The sequence below is a fragment of the Saimiri boliviensis genome, chromosome 19 (assembly GCF_048565385.1).
Source record: "Saimiri boliviensis isolate mSaiBol1 chromosome 19, mSaiBol1.pri, whole genome shotgun sequence".
Taxonomy (NCBI): domain Eukaryota; kingdom Metazoa; phylum Chordata; class Mammalia; order Primates; family Cebidae; genus Saimiri; species Saimiri boliviensis.
In genome coordinates, this window is record NC_133467.1 from 26,835,762 (window position 1) to 26,853,094 (window position 17,333).

The 17,333-nt window shown below is 39.8% G+C and overlaps 1 protein-coding gene across 5 annotated transcripts in view; it reads left to right on the top strand.

The window, feature by feature from the left end:
* Positions 1-17,333, top strand: part of RXRG (retinoid X receptor gamma) — a 198,291-nt gene that overhangs the window by 59,026 nt on the left and 121,932 nt on the right. For 2 of the 5 annotated variants that reach the window (XM_074389872.1, XM_074389869.1), the window contains exon 1: positions 9,529-11,363. The exons of the other annotated variants lie outside the window; for them this stretch is intronic. The gene's annotated coding sequence lies outside the window, so the exon portion shown is untranslated. Of the gene's footprint in view, positions 1-9,528; positions 11,364-17,333 lie in introns of those variants that run through there. 5 annotated transcript variants of the gene reach the window in all.

Below are 17,333 nucleotides of genomic sequence, written 5' to 3' on the forward strand. Positions count from 1 at the left end.
ATAAATAAAAATCAGAGGCAGTATTACTAATCTATCACGGGGCTTCAATAGCTTTAGCTTCCTAGATCTTGCTATCTTCCTTCTTGCAAAGCCTGTTTCAAATGTCTCTACTCCCCAAACTGTAGAGGGTGAAGGGTCTAAAATATGTGAAGTCTTGGTCCACAGGTCTTGCTGCGTCACCTGGCCATTCGCCTTCAACTGTTTTCCCAGCTTAGAGCCACCACTCTTCTGTGCAGAAACAGACTCTGAGGGGTTCTCTCTGAGTTAGGTTCTTTTGCTGTTGCCCTAGTAACAGAATTATTAAACTTGAGTTCCAGCCTCGAGAGTATTTGTGCCTGGTGAGGTAATGTCTGTCGCATCCAGCCTTTCTTTTTGTTCCCACTCCCACTCCCTTGCTTCAGGCCCTCTGTACCTCACACCTACACTGATGCACTGGTCTCCTCCCTGGCTCTGTCCCTCCTGTCTGCCCTCGCCAACAAGGCTGCCCCTCGCTCAGCAATACTTTTTCTCCGGTTCACACACTTCTCCTTGGTCAAATTCCCCATTAGCTTGACATTCGAAGCTCGATTGTTCCAAAATGCAACACACTGTATATCTGTGCTTTAGGAGAGCAGGCTGTGGCCCGAGGGTGGTGACAGGATAGAGCCAAGAGGAATTGGAAAGAGGGACCTGTAGGGGTTGGTGAGTGACCTGTTCATTGGGAGGCTATGTAGTGTAGCATTTAAGTGCGTGGATTTTGACTCAGACTGTCTATAAAATCTTCCTGCTCTCACTTAAGAGCTATATGACCTTAGGAAAGTTTCATAACCTCTCTAGAAGTTGCACCTGCCCCAAATGCAAAATCGAGATAATGACAGTGTCTTCCTCAAAAGGGTTTTCTTCTGCCCAATTAAAGAAGGTCATCTTCTAAAGTACTTGTCTTAGCATCTTCAAACATAGAAAGGCATCAGAAATATTAGGTGTGATGATGATGGTGGTAGAAGAAGGTGGAAGGGTGGTGGTTTGAGAAATGGAACTGAGAATGGCTCCTGATTTTGGTGAGTGGGCGAAAATCATGCCAATAGAGAATTCAGGCACAGAATAAACAGGTGTTTGAGAACAGATAATGATTTCATTTTGGGACTTACTGAGTTTGACGCATCATAGCTCACTTTTATTGATTCTCACTGAGTGCCAGGCACTACACTAAAGCATTTGTGTATGTTGTCTCTTATATAATTCTCACCACAGTTTCTTGTAGTAAAGGTTATCAACCCATGCAAGCTTTAGTAACCAGCCCACGGTTATTAATTTGTCCATAGTTATTAAATAACTTGTCCACAGTTATAAAGGTGCAGAGCTGGGATTTGAACCCACGACTTTGTGTCTCCAGAGGTGGCACATTTTATCACTATATATACTGTCTCTTGAATATCTTTACTATGGGTATTGAATCAATCTCTTTCATGTTTTTAGTGCTAAGATGGTCTTGGGGGAACATAATGGTCCACATTGCTTCTTACCTAAGTTGTGTTTTGCCCTCTCATTTGCAATCCCCCTGTGTACATTTGGCCCCCAGACTCCAGGATTTCTTTTATGACATGGGCCCTCCTGTGTTTGTGCTTGGAGTCAGAGGCTAAATCCTCACCTAATTCTCACTATGGTCCTTTTGTCTCGCTCCAAATTCCCCCTGGATGTGATCTTCGATCTTGAAGTGAATTAGTGTCTCTAAGCATCAGTTTCCTCCTCTCAACAATGCAGTTACAGAATTGTAGTAAATGTCGAGATTGATGGAGTTCATTGACAAGAAGGGCTGTTTCTGATTTCTCTTAGCATTCACAATACCTGGGCCAGTGCTGGGCATATATCAGGTGCTCTCTGTTCACTCAGTGAATAGATGACCAACCAAATACATATGCTGGTGTATTTCATGAGAATTTACTCCTTTTGTTTGACTAGTATCATTGCTTCCTTTTTCAACAGCACTGCTGTCCCAGGTAATTGTCCAAATTTAATGTGTTTTTTGGGTTGATTTCTAAAGAACGTTTGGAGTCACATACACCACAATGGTAGAAGTGGGTTATGATGTTAGTGTTGGGTGGTAGACACTGCCTACATATGTGGGGGAATGAGGAGGCAAGGAGGTTCATGGGGTGGACTGGATCATATTTCCTTCCTTCACTTTCTTTGTAGTGGAGAAAGATGCTCTAAGAACCCAAGGGACATGGATTTAGCTGCAGTTGACAGAACCCAGGGCATAATAAATTGTTTTTTCAATAGGAGTTTTCTGTTCTTTTAATAACAATACTTTAACATGGCAACTTTCTAAGTATTTTTCCCCCTATCATTTCAGGTACTTATGCTTTCAATAACCTGCGCATGGATTTCAACGCTATTTAATTAAGCTGTAAACCTATAAAAATGCACATTTAATATTCAGAGTAAACCCTTGCCTTGTTCTTTCTGAAGGTAAACAGAGGAAATATCTTCTTGAGCTCAGAGTTCTGAGATAATGACGATTAGTTGCCATAGAGAGAAAGAGAGAGAGAGAGAAACACATTAAAATGTATCATCCTTTCTTTGTTTAGGAAATTCATTTAATGAAATATTCAGAGCCACCAAAGCTACCCAGACCCAGATACCTATTAATCTGTTAGCCACTTGAGCTCCAGAGGGATCTTTCTTTGCCAGGAAAGCTTTTTGGTTGCTGTACCCCTGGGCTCAGAAACTTTTGATGGCTCACTGTTTTCCTGTGTGTTCAATCTTCTTCTTCTTCTTGTTCTTTTTTTTTTTTTTTTTTTTTTTGAGATGGAGTCTGGCTCTGTCACCCAGACTGGAATGCAGTGGTACGATCTCAGCTCACTGTAACCTCCATCTCCCAGGTTGAAGCAATTCTCCTGTCTCAGCCTCCTGAGTAGCGGGGACTACAGGTGCACACCACCATGCCCAGCTAAATATTGTGTTTTTAGTAGAGACAAGTTTTCACCATGTTGGCCACGATGGTCTCGATCTCTTGACCTCATGATCTGCCCACCTTAACCTCTCAAAGTGCTGGGATTACAGGTGTGATCCACTGCACCTGGCCTCAATCTTCTTAACATGTGAGATTCTAGGCCTGTTAGGATCTGGACCTAACCGTCCTTCTCAATCTCATTTGTTACCACCTAGCTACATAGGTGCTTGTTGGCTCTGCCGGCACTAACGGTGGCATCCCAAGGCTCTCTTATGGTATTTTCTCTTTGAAGTTCTCTTTCATGCACTCTGTTGGCCTTTAAGTTCCTGCCCACACTTCAAGACCCAGTTTAAATTCCATATCTAGTTCAAATGCCAAGCTCTCTTGGATTCCTCTAGACAGAATGACTCTAAGCTTTCTTGGACTTTGTACTTTCAGGGCAATTCTAATCACAAATAGAAATTTCTGCCACTAGAATGTGAGTTCCTTGGGGCCTGGGGACCTTGTCTTTTTTTTTTTTTTTTTTTAAATCTGTATTTTTATTTAATGCCTAGCTTATAGGAGGTCCTAATTCACTCTTACTGAAAGAAATTAGGTTAATGACATATTGCCAGTTAATAGTATGCAATATGATGTCATAAAGATTTTTTAGGGGAATGAATTACCTAACCCAGATCTCAACTGTAGCTGTAAATATAAAAGTTCCACAGTTTCCTCTTGATGGAGTATTTTCTTCACCTACATGGCAGCAGTAGTATGAAGATAAATCTAATGTTTATTGTTACTCCTTTGGTTAACTAGCAGAAAGCTCCAAGTTAGAGTCTACAACAGAGTCAGTTTCTTCATGACGCCTGTAGCATGTACGATAAATGCTCTAAATACGCAGGAATGGGAGACCATGTAACTTGGTGGTTAAAACATGAATGTTAGAGTCAGGTGGACCTGACTTATCAGCGGTACAACTGGCAACTTATAAACATATTTTCAGTTTTGTTACCTGGGGAATTATCATAATTTATTACCAAGATTGCTTTGAACATTAAATGAGATATTTAGGCCACTTGATTAAAAGGGCATCTGGCATACAGAAAGTGTTCAATAAAAGGTAGTAGCTGTAATTTTCATATTATTTATGGTTATGAAATTATTAATAAAATAGCAATCCAAAATAATATAATAATATACATTCCCCCAAAGAAATAGCAATTGTAGTAAGAATGACTAATTTGCTGGCAAGTTAGAATATGGTTTGTTATTTGTAACTGAGTACTGTCAGAGGTTAGAGTCAGTCCTAGAATTCCTAAGGAGATGCTTGTCTAAAGTCATCCTCAGAAGCTGTTCAGACACCTGTGGTTCTAGGCACAGTAAGATCAACTGGTGAGGTTTCTGTACAAAGCAGTCGAAGTCTTTGTATGTTCAGGACCCTCCATGTGAATGATGCTGGGACACAGCTGTGTGGATACAGACCTGCAGCATTGCCACACAAAGCATGCATGATGCAGGTAATCTCTCTGCACACAAAGCTGGATTGTATGACACTGTCATTCCCTGCTCTGGATAAAAACTCTTAGCAATGAATTTTTGTGGGGGCATTACAGGAAAGCTACTTGTAAAGTTTTCTCTTGATTCTCTGCTATCAGACCTGTCATTCCCAAATCTTGTCATGCATTCTGACTAGGGCAGGTGAGTCTGTGTGAGTATGTAACCTTTGGTAAATAAATTCATTAAAAATAGGATCTCATGTCCTTGGTGTCTTTTTAAACATTCCTCTTTATGATCATACATTATCAAAGAGAAGTGTTGCTTTATTTGATCATTTGATGTTTGCTTTTACAATTACCAACTCTGGCCTGGTGTGGTGGTCTATAATCCCGGCACTTTGGGAGGCTGAGGTGGGTGGAACCCTTGAGTTCAGGAGTTCAAGACCAGCCAGGGCAACATAGAGAGACCCCCATCTCAATACAAAAAAAAAAAAAAGAAAGAAATTATCAACCCCTATCCTTTTTTATTTTTTGGTATGAGTATGAGGTTTTTGCAGGCAACTTAAATAAACCTGATTCTGATTCTTTTTTTAGATCATGAGAAGGAAATCATGTGTGTGTTGAGGTCTGCAAAGGAGATTCGAGGAGATTACTAGGGTGTCTCTAAAAGACCCAGGAGCATTTATGAACTGGCCCCAAGCACTTGCCAAATTCATGAGAGGCCAGTGCTCCTTTGGAGGCTCCGGAAGCTGCCTTGGTTGGGAACTCACTCTCCTTCTCCCTCTTCTTGCTTCAGCTTCTGCTGAAAGTCAAGCATGCAGCTTCGGGAAAGGCTAATTGGGTTGGACTTAAGATTGGGGTGGAGATCTAGCTGGAAAGAGCCTGGAACTGGAAATCTGGGGAACTAAATTTTAGTCCTGATTCTTTCATAAACTCACGGTGCAACTCTGGACAACCATTGCACTCTGTAAGCTTGTTTCCTCATCTGTGAATCAAGACAGCTATGGCTTTGGGTCTCAAGTTCTTGGGGCCAGGCCAGGGACAAACAGTGGCATGGGAAACAGCTCCTTCACCTCCTGCATGTTCTGGTTGTCATTTAAAAATAGTATTGTTGACCGGGCACAGTGGTTCATGCCTGTAATCCTAGGACTTTGGGAGGCTGAGGTGGGCAGATCACAAGGTCAGGAGATCAAGACCATTTTGGTCAACATGGTGAAACCCCGTCTCTACTAAGACACACACACACACACACACACACACACACACACACACACACACACACTAGCCTGGCATGGCGGTACACGCCTATAGTCCCTGCTACTCTGGAGGCAGGGGAATCACTTGAACCCGAGCAGTGGAGGTTGCAGGGAGCCAAGATTGCACCACTGCACTCCAGCTTGGCAACAGAGCAAGACTTCATCTCTAAATATATAAATAAATACATAAAATAAAAATAGTATTGTCCAAACTAATGTGATGGGTGCACCCTGGAGTTGGGTGCCTGAGGTCTGGAACAGTCAGGAGCCACTGGAAGAGTAGGGGCACTGTAACACAGGAACAGGAAAGCTCTCAGCTTCCCTGGGAGGAGAGTGGAGAAGTAGCCTTCCACAGCAGAGCCACCGAGACCTCAGTCTTTGGTCTTTGGTCTTAGTGGTGAGGAACCTCCCTCCTGCAAAACAAATTGAAACAAAAATGAACCTACAGGATGTGGTGACCTCCCTTCAGAAAACAAAACGAACTGGAAAAGCTTAAGGACCCTGGGAGGCAACAGATGAGGCTGAGGAGTTCTATTCATGAGGCAAATGTGGCTTAGTCCACTGGGCCAGTTAGAACACCACCAGTGACCAGACAGAAGCAGATTTTTATAAATTGAAAAAATAATTCATGTCCCTGGAGATAATTGAAACAGTACAAAAAATTATCACTGAAAAATAGGTTTCTCTGTTGCTGCCCCCTACTATTGTTATCCATTTCCAGAGGTAACCACCTTTTACAGTTTCTTGTGTGTCCTTCTGGAAGGAGTCCAGGCAGCAGCTGCACTTCACTTTTTCATGGAATAATACTTCTTAGAGATTGTTCTGTATCAGCACACATATTCATTAATTAAACTCCTCGCCATGGTCACTGGGCCTCATGGGCTCATCACCTGTCCGCTGCAGTGATGTCCTCTCCCCTGACTCCTACATCTTACTCTGCTTAGCCACACTGGCCTCCTTCCTTTTCTTTAATATGCCAACACATCCCCGTCCTGGGATCTTGTCCTTGTTGTTCTCTTCACCTGGAAGCCTTGTCCACCCTGTCCTTGGCATGCATCACTCCTGTATGTCACCTCCCCAGGCTGGCCCTCCCCAGTCATCCCATCTCAAAGAGCTCCCATCATTTCTGCCCTCTTACTGTTTTTATTTTCCTGCACAGTTCTTAATCACTACCTGGCATTACAGAACATAATTACCATTTCCTTGTTTGTTTTCTGGTATAGCTGCTAGAATGTTAAGGAGGGCTGAGATTTTGTCTTGTTTTTCCACTGCTGTATTTTCAGTGCCTAGAACAGTCAGTGCCTGGCCCTTAATGGGCACTCAAATATTAATGAATACAATATTCAGAAAGCAATCAGTTGTTTACTTCAGAGGGCATGGCTTGGGCTAGAGTTGGGGATAGAATTTTGGGTATCGTAAGACGCTATTTTAAACTTTGGGATTGAATGCAGAGAGAGAGCATAGACAGAAGGCCAGGGACTGATTCCTGGGTCCTTTTCACATTTAGATGTTGGGAGGAGGAAGAAGGTCCAACACAGGTGGCTGGGACAAGACAGCCAATCAAAGAGGAGGGAAATATGAGAATGTGGTGTCCCAGAAGCCCAGCCTAGACAGTATTGGCTAAGTCCCCTAAATCTTTCATATGTCTGCATAGTATTCCATTGCAACGCCGTGCCATAGCTTATTGAATTAGTCCTCTATCCACTGGTGTTTGTTTGAATTGTTGCCAGTCTTTGTCTGGTAAATAATGCTGCGGTGAATGCAGTTGTCTTTATCAGTAGTTCTGGGTGAGGCAGTAGCAGGGAACAGTTTAAAGATCTTGGTTTTCTATAGAAGCAGAATGACTTCATGATTTATTTAGGTGTGGCATGGCAATAGCAATGGCTTCCTGAGAGCATTATATGCATACATAAATGAATGTATTAATTGCATATATAATGCACAAATAAATGAATATTGAGAGAGTCAGAGGTTAAGGGCAGGAAAGCCCTTTTGAAATCGCTAGTCCCAGCCACTGCTTCCACGGGCAAGAAAACAAATTGTCCAAGGTCATCTGACACCTTGAACACAGCCAGGGTTAGAACACAAGTCTCTTCACTTTCTGCCCACTCTTGGCAGAACTCCACATTGCATGCAATGGTGTTTCTGAAGATCAGCTTTGCCAAATTTGCTGAGCTGCAGGATATGGATATTTCTTGATTAAAGGCATTAGGGGTAGATGAATGAGCAAAGATTTGAGACCAAACTGGCTGGAGTGAATCCTGTCTCCAGCTTTTACTAGATGTATGGCTACATACTTGACTCTGGACCTTGTTTTTTGTAAAGCTCTTGCCCTGCATGTCGCAGGCAGTAAGTGCAAACTCCCATCTTTGCCTGCCCAGACTCCTCTTCCAATGTGGTCTAACAATGAGAGAGAAACTGGAAACTTGCTTGTAAAACTTGAAGAACAACAAGATTGCAGAAAGTGAACCAAAAGCAGTAGTCTGTGTGTATATGTGTGTAATTTAAGGCTTTGTCTTGTTCTGGAAATAACGTCCTAACACAAATGTCTCTAAGCAAACTATTAAAATGAATACATTAGGACTACCACTCTCAGAGGACGTGTGAAGATGGAAGTAAGAGAGACTAAGGAACACAGAAATCCCTAGATAGGCCTCATTTTAAAACTAAAAAATTTTATTTTTCTGAGTCTAATACTTTCTTCTGGTTATTATGCTTTCTGCAAAAACATGAAAAATATAGAAAAGTATAAAGAGGAAAATAAAGATAATGTATAATTCCATTGTCACTACTAACATTTTGGTGCATTCCCAGCCTTTATTCTGTGTATAGTTGTGGACCACTCAGATTCCCCTTCCAGAGATACCTTGGCTCCAGCTGTTAGCAACTTCGAGACTGGCCTCAGCATTTGAGCCATGGTCCCACTATTTTAGTGGTGGTCCCAGCAGGTGACTGGCAAGCTTGTGCCACAAAGCCTGGCTACTTCTCTCAGTATAGGTCTTTTCTAAAGGGTGATCTTTGCTTTGTTGCTACTTGTTGGGGTGGCACAGATTTTCCACATCTGCACTGCAGTTTGAGGGTCCTTCCATGCAATCCTGCTGTTCCTCTTTGTCTTTTACAGGTGTTACTCCCTGATAAAATATTTTGCCTTCCTAAGTCCTTATTGTCTACATCCTGGACAACCTACCTGTTCATATATATAGTTATATAATCAAGATCATATTATTAAATACAACATGTATGTGTGTGTATATTTGTGTGTGTGTATGTTTATGTGTGTATATGTCATACAGTAAATGATGTAATATTTATCATATTAAATACAATGTCTATATAATGATTAAATATCATATATATATATGGAGGCTGGGTGCAATGTCTCACACTGGTAATCTCAGCGCTACCATGGGAGGCCAAGGCAGGAGGATCATATGTGTGTGTGTGTGTGTGTGTGTGTGTGTGTATGTATATAAATTATATATATATTATATATAATTTATATGTATATATACATACATACATATTATATAAAATATATATACATATATATTTATATATGTATGAATATACGTAAATATAGATACAAATATATACACACATAAATATGCACATTGTATTTAATAATATGTACATACATTGTATTTAATAATATAATAAATTATATCATTTAATATATGTTATATGTATTATGTATCATATAATAAATTATATATTATATATTTTATATATGATAAATACATTTGCTCTTTCATTATAATTTATATACTTTTTTACTAATATTGCTTGGTATTTTTATTATATATAGTAGAATGTTGATTTGTACAAATTAATTATGATTTAAATATTACTGATGAATAGTAACATACATAAACTTTCTAGAATATTCCTGATTGTTTCCATGAAATAGGTTCCCAGAGTGGAATTACTAGATCAACATGTCTGAATATTTTTCAGGTCTTGGTAGGTAGTTATTAATTGCTCTAGGAGAATTACATCAGTTTATACTTTCATCAGTGTAATGGTCGTGTACACTTCACTGCACCATTAGCTGCGTTGTGTATTGCCGTTACAATTACATTGACAGGCAAAAACAGTGTTTTATTATATTATTTTGTACATCTTTGATTCTTACTAAAGTTGAACCTTAAAAATAGGTTTATTAGCTAATTATGTTTACTTTTCTACAAGTTGTCTGCTCTATTTTTAGTATCTGTTAATTTAGAGGGATTTTAAAATATATTTGCCTGAAATCTGTAGTTGGGAAGGCACTCCTTTCTCAGGCAGTTCTCCCTCAGACTATTTTGGCTTTCTATTTGATTTTGTGACACATCAGTGTCTTATATTTTTATGTAGTCTTAGCTTTTCTTTTCTTTTTTTTTTAATTTATAAAGGAAAGAGATTTAATTGACTCACAGTTCCACATGGCTGGGGAGGCCTCAAAATCATGCAGATGGTGAATGCGGAGCAAAAACATATTTTACATGGTGGCAAGAGCAGAATGCTTTTCTTTTGGGATTTTTTCCATTGCTTTTTTGGTGGGCAGGAGACAGGGTCTAGCTCTGTCACTCAGGCTGGAGTGCAGTGATGTGATTATGGCTCACTTCAGCCTACATCTCCTGGGCTCAAGAGACCCTCCTGACTCAGCCTCTCAAGTAGCTGGACTACAGGCATGTGCTACCACATCTGGCTAATTTTTTTTTCTTGTAGAGACAGGGTCTTGCTATGTTGTCTCATAGCAAGTCTCAAACTCCTAGGCTGGTATCAAACTCCTAGGCTCAAGTGATCCTTCTGCCTTGGCCTCCCGTAGTAGTGTGGGGATTACCAGTGTGAGACATTGCACCTGGCCTCTATTGCTTTCATCTGTAAAATACCTTTCTTCATCTCGTGATCAGGCAAATCGTTAGCTATGTTTCTTCTTAATAGTTGTATGTTTTATGCTTAACCATTTAATCCATCCGAGATTTATTTTGTTTTATGATGTCAGGTGCAGGTACATGGAATTATTCCCAAATAGTTTTCCTGGCCCCATTTATTACTTGACCAAAGGCAAGTTTTTTAACCTCCTTTAGCTTCCATTTCCTTATTAAGAGAGGATTATGCAAATGGTACTTCACAGGGTTATGTTGAAGAAAAATTAAAGTCATGGATCTGAAAGCATTTTGTAAATGCTATGGAAATATTGGTTTTACAGTTGGGATCATTCACATGGCCTAAGAGAGGAAATGCTGTGTGAACAAATGCTTGTTTGATGTAGTCCTGTCTCAATTCATTGATGACAACAACCCCAAACAAGGCTAGTTCCCTAGATCCTAACAAGCTCAAGACTTCTTGGACCGCCAGAAACGGTTTACAGGATCCCAGATGAGTTAAAATGTAGGCTATTTATAATGAGTACACTTCAAGGGCACATATATTTAGGAGTGTGGAGCAAAGAAGAATGCAAAGCCTGATTGAGGTTGTGGGTGTGATCAGGGAAAGTGGCCAAAAGCTTTTCATGGGGAGACAGGATCTGAGGACGGGAAGGACTTCATTACTCTTCTCCGAAGTCATAAGGGAGCACAGAGGGTGGGATTTCAGGAAGTATTTAAATGAAAGGAGACACATGGCTTGGCACAGTGAGAGGGAGGATTTTCCAGGCATCCTGTGCTGTCTTAGGGACCTGCTCAGAGGCTGGACCAAGTCATGCTTAGAAGGGTAAGTTGGACTGTACTCTCTTGGCATGGCCATGACTTCAATTCCTCTTTTAGACAAGAAGAGAGGCGTCTTGTTTCTCATCAGAAGGAGATGCAAAAGATATTTTCTGGCAGTTAGAGCCAACTCTTAACCACTGAGGAGAGAATGAGTGGTTAAACTGAGAATTTAACTACTTCCCTGTTGAAGCCAAATTATTTACGGACTTGAGTTTCTTCTCTTTTTAAATCTACCAGCATGATTAAGATGTGTTTAGCAAGGAAGGGCTACAGAAGGTTTGATGGAATTCCTCAATAAATACTGTCTCTAAGAAATAGTGGAAGAGCAGGGAACTGTGACACAAGAAAAATAAGAGGAAAATACAAGAAGAGAAAAAATAAGAGGAATTCTTTGAGGTTAAGAATTCAATTCTATCTTCTTCATTTTTGAGTAATTTAGGGGGTTTAGTAAGTGGATTAGCACGTAGTGGGTGTACACTTTAAACTGGTTGGTGGAAATAGATGAAGCACGAACTAGAGAAACTGCCTTTGGCTAGTGAGGAGTTAACATGGTGCTCTTGAGGCGTAATTGGTGGTGGCTGAGTTGTGGTAATACTGCACATTCCCTTCTTAACTGCATATTTCCTGTTCAGGACCAGGATACAATGGGGCCTCTTGGAAGTAGGTGACTTGGGCAGTTCTTTTTATTGGGGGAAAAAAATGAAGATAATTTGGCCTGGCTTTGGAACCTAATTTCCCATTATTCTCATCACAGGGCCTTCATCCTAGCCGGGCGAGTCTACTCATTATTCTTTAAATCTAAACAGACTGTGCAGATCCTGCTCTGTGCCTTTGTTTATGCTGTTACTGGCTTCTCTCCCCTCTGCTGGGATCTTACCCTCCTTCAAGACCCAACACTGGCTGCTTTTGCAAAGCTGCCTTGAAAACCGTTCTTCCTTTTCCAGTAATTTCTCCCGCTCTGAATTCTTTAGCTATTGTTGTCTATGTGACTTAAATGACACTGATATGCTGTGATGTAAAGTTAGTGTTTTATATACATATGTTTAAATCTCTAACACGGTAACATATGTCAAATGATCTGAAACCTAGTTTTATATTTCCTTATTACTACTCCCTTCCCACTGTGGTGCTTAGTACAAATCTGGCCTCATATGGGGTGCTCAAAGATCACTTGATAGGTTATTTGACGATTTCAGAAGATTCCATGAAACTCATCAGGTAAATCATGACATCTTATTCTCTTTGTGAAGCTAACAAGGTGGGAACAAAGGCTATGTCCTAATTAAGCGCAGCACATTGACAGCACTCTCGAAGGAAACAAAATAGTTGCTGTGAGAGTGGATGAGCACCTGGTCAGTGTTTCTCCCCTGGTATTCTACTAGCAGAACTGGCTCCATGGATACAAAGTCCACTGAGGCCTGTCCTGTCCTCTTTGCACAAGCTGAGTTTGGGAGACACTAGGACACTGATGATTACAAGACAGTGTGGTAAATATTATAATAGAGGCGTGTATAAGAAGCTATGCGAGTCCAGAGAAAGAGCCTGGAAATGAGGCTGAGTTAGGTTGTTAGGGAAGGCTTCCTGGAAGAGGTAGTGCTTTTGAATTTAGACCTAGAAGAAAGGAAGAGATTTTTCTATCACAGCCTTAGGAAAGCGTGTTTGGGAAAATTTAGACGGGAAACTTTTCTAAGATAAAGTTATTTTACAAAGAAACAGCATTGGGAGATCAAGGAGATTTAATTTCAACTGCCTCACGAGCAGGATTTGAAAAGGAGTGGGAGGCTCATGGAAACCTTAATTGCTGAGAAAAGTTAAGAGGAGAAATATGACAGAAGTAATGGGTCTATATGTATGTCATGTCTGATTTGTCAGTTTTCTAGACAGGCACTCTGCCTCCTGCCTTCTTCTAGGTTAGAGAAAAAAGGATCCTTCAGCAGCTAAGGTAAAGATACCATGCAGGATGCAGAAATGGGACCTGGAAAGACTCCTTATTCCTTTTAAGGAAGAAAAGGTCCATCTCGGATTACTTCATTGTTCAGAAGAATAAGAAGTATTTGTTCAGCAATAACAATGTGTGAGATGCCTGAAAGAGCCCTGAATCAGGCTAAATAATTTCTTCCTTCCTTTAGAAAATACAAAACAGCTTGCCTTGTTTCTCTTCCAATTTATTCTTGTGGCTTTTTATTCCTTTGGAGATCTGGAAGGATGCTGATTTCATGAAACTTGTAGACTAGCCCTTCTGTATTTAGGGAGGATGTCCTTGTGTGCATTAAGCTGGGTCTTTAAGATTAATGTAATATGCAGGAAAATATGATAAATGATGCAGCATTAGCAGCTTTTAGCTTGTCAAAGTGGCCACATGTTGAAAGCATCTGGAAAAACTGCAAATGGCAGCATGATCAGAGCATAATTGACAGATGTCAACACAGAGAAGTGGCCAGTTGAGAGGGATGAAACCAGACCCAGCCTCCTGGGTTGTGTGCATAGGAATTGCTAGAGAGACAGCAGAATTTAAAGATGATGTCTTTTATAACTACTAGAGCATAGAAGTGCTAGAGGAACAAGTCTGTTGGTACGGACGAAAGAGAATCTATGTACTGAGAAGAGAAAAGTTTTCATACACAAGTAGAATAAGACTGAACCTTCTCTAATGTCCTGTCCAACTCAAAAGTGGGATCCCAGGACTCTCTGAAACAGGATTTAATGAGATTTTTCATAGGCTCTAATATTCATAAAGCAAGGGAGCCCTTGGATACATATCTATTTTTCTACCATCCCTAAGCTTTAATAGTTTACATTTGTGTAGTACTTTACTGTTTGTAGGAGCATAATCTCCCAGACTATTGGTTATCTGTTGTCAAAATAATGTGGTATAACAAACAACTATGAAATCTCAGGCGCCTACAACAATATGTTTATACGTACATAATAAACACATACAACAATGTGGTTATTGCTCATTAGTCTAGAATTTTGGCTAGGCTTATTCACATATTTGGGGGTTTGGGGCTATCAGTTGATCTGAGCTGTCAGATGACCTGGGGACTCAGCTCTGATCCATGTGTCTTTTATCTTTCACAAAGCTAACCTAAGCATGTTCTTATGGTAATGAGAGAAGAAATAGAAGAGGCACAAGAGAGCAAGCAAAACATGCAAGGTCTCATATAATGGCCAAAGCAAGTCACGTGAATTCAGTGTCAAGGTGTGAGAAAATGTACACCATTCCTTTTGATAGGGAAATTTTACCTGGCAAAGGGTGTAGATACAGGGAAGAGAAAATAATTAGTACAATTATAGGAATTTACCATACAGATATTGCCTCATTTAATCCTCATGGTATAATCCTCTACCCTTGAAAATTGGTATTATTATTCCCTCTTTCACAGATTTTTTTTTTTTAAAAGGACACCAAAGTAGTAAGTAATTGCCAAATGTGGTGGCTTGTGCCTGTAATCCCAACTACTTGGGAGGCTGAGGTGGGAGGACCACCTGAGCCTAGAACAACATAGTGAGATCCCATCTCTAAAAACATAAAAACAAATTAGCTGGGCATGGTGATGTATGCCTGTAGTCTCAGCTGTTTGGAAGGCTGAGTGGGAGTGTAACTTGAGCCCAGGAGTTTAAGGCTGCAGTGAGCTATGATCACACCACTGTGCTCCAGCCTGTTTGACGGAGTGAGACTTCATGTCTAAAAAAATGAAAAGATTTTTTTCTTAGGCCAAATGGCTGGTCAGTAATATTTCAGAAAGAATAATACTAGTCTCCATATTACAAATGTAAGGAACTTTCCATTGTACCATACCATGCTTAATTAAGAGGATAAATCCAAAGGATTTTGTCAGAAACTTCCTAAAGGTAGACTGGTAAAATAAAGTGTGTGGCCCTTGATGTTGTGTGAGTTGGCAAATACACAAACTTTTACTTAGGTTTTCTTAACCTATTTATGAAATTTCTAGTACTTTGATAAGATATAACATTTTCACATAATAATATATTAATTCAAGGAATTCACTAGTCATGTGAAATTTACTTTACTTGTTAATTAGGTAGTTACTCAGTGTATTTGTAAGAGTAGGTGAGCTGCTATAACTATATACTCCTAAAGCCTAGTGATACAGAATAATAAATGTTTATTTCTTACTCATATTGGCCAGAACTTAGGCATGTGACCACATCTAACAGCAAGGGAATCTGGGAAATAGTTCAGGTGTGTGAAGGATATCTATAAACATTTAGCAAGATCTAAAGGAATGGATCATAGCACAGGTAAGTTTTCCAGGGAGACTAGGAGGTATATATTAGGTGATAGAAAGCTTAGGGTAAAGGAATATGGAAGAGAAGCATCTACAGCTTAAAGACTCTATCTAAAAACCTGTCTTGACTTCTAATACATTGCTTACAATCTACTCCTTACTTAGCATGCAGCGTGATCATTATGAATTAGGATTTAAGAATTTGAATCTGATTATGTCACTCTACTGCTTAAAAACCTTCACTGCTTACCGTAGTAACAAATGCTTAGTGTGGTTACACATTCTTCCACAATGTGTCCTCTGTCTGTCAACTTCATATATTGCACCTTTGCATTCACTCTTTTCACTTAGCTATAAAAGTCTTTTTAATTTGCTTAAAATGTAGGATCTCTTCTTACCTGTGGGGTACTAATCATGGCATTTCTTTTGTCTCTTGGACCCTCTTCTCTGAAACATTGCTTGCCCTTTCTTTTTCTGATGAAGTCCTCATTCTTTAGTTTTCAGCTAAATAATTACACCCTAATGTTAGCCAAAGTTAGGCCCAAAATTAAGACACCAAATTACAGATTCAGAAAACTCAGAGATCATCAAACATGATAAATACCAAAATATACACGTCTGCATATGTAATCCAAATCACTGAAAATGAAAGACAAGATATTCCAAAAGGTAGCTAGAGGAAAAATGCACATTATATTTAGATGAACGAAGACAATGATTACAGCAGACTTCTTACTAGAAACTGTGCAAGCCAGAAGACAGTGGAGTGTTAAAAGAAAAAAATTGTCAACCCAGAATTCCATACCCAGCAAAACCATTTTTCAAAAATGAGGAAGAAATACAGATCTTACACAAACAAAAACTGAAAGAATTTATTTGCAGACTTGCACTACAAGAATTGTTAAAGGAAGTTCTTTGGGCAGACAAACATGATACCAGACAGAATATTGAATTTACACAAAGAAACGGACAGCACTGAAAATGAAATAAATGAAGACAAATTTAAATACATCATCCAAACTTTCGCTTTGTGTTCTTTTCTTTGGCGATTTCAATTACATGCATATTAGACTTATACTGTGGCACAACTCTTGGGTGCTCTGTTCTGGTTTTGTTGTTGTTGTTGTTGTTGTTGTTGTTGTTGTTGTTGTTGTTGTTGTTTTGCCTACTCTTTTTTCCTTTGGGTTTCAATTTGGGTAATTTCTTGTTGTTGTTGTTGTTAGACAGAGTCTTGCTCTGTACCCAGGCTGGAGTGCAGTGGCATAATCAGGACTCACCACAGCCTCTACATCCTGGGCTTAAGGGATCCTCCAACCTCAGCCTCCCTAGTAGCTGAGACTATAGGCACACACCACTAGTAGACCCATGGTAACTTTTATTTTTTTTATTTTTATTTTTTTTTGTAGAGATGGGGTCTCACTATGTTATTCAGTTTGGTCTCAAATCCTAGGCTCAAAAAATCCTCCTGCTTCAGCCTCCCATAGCATTGCAATTATAGGCATTAGCCACTGCACATGGTAAATCTGGGTAATATCTACTGGCTTATTTGGGTTTTGCTTACTCTTTCCTTGGCTGTTTCAAGTCTACTGATGAGGCCATTGCATCATTCTTCAATGCTGTTCTTGTGTTTTTTATTTCTATCATTTCCATTATATTCTTTCTATAGTTTTCATGTCTTTGCAGAAATTACCCATTTCATCATGCCTGTTGTCACTTTTTCA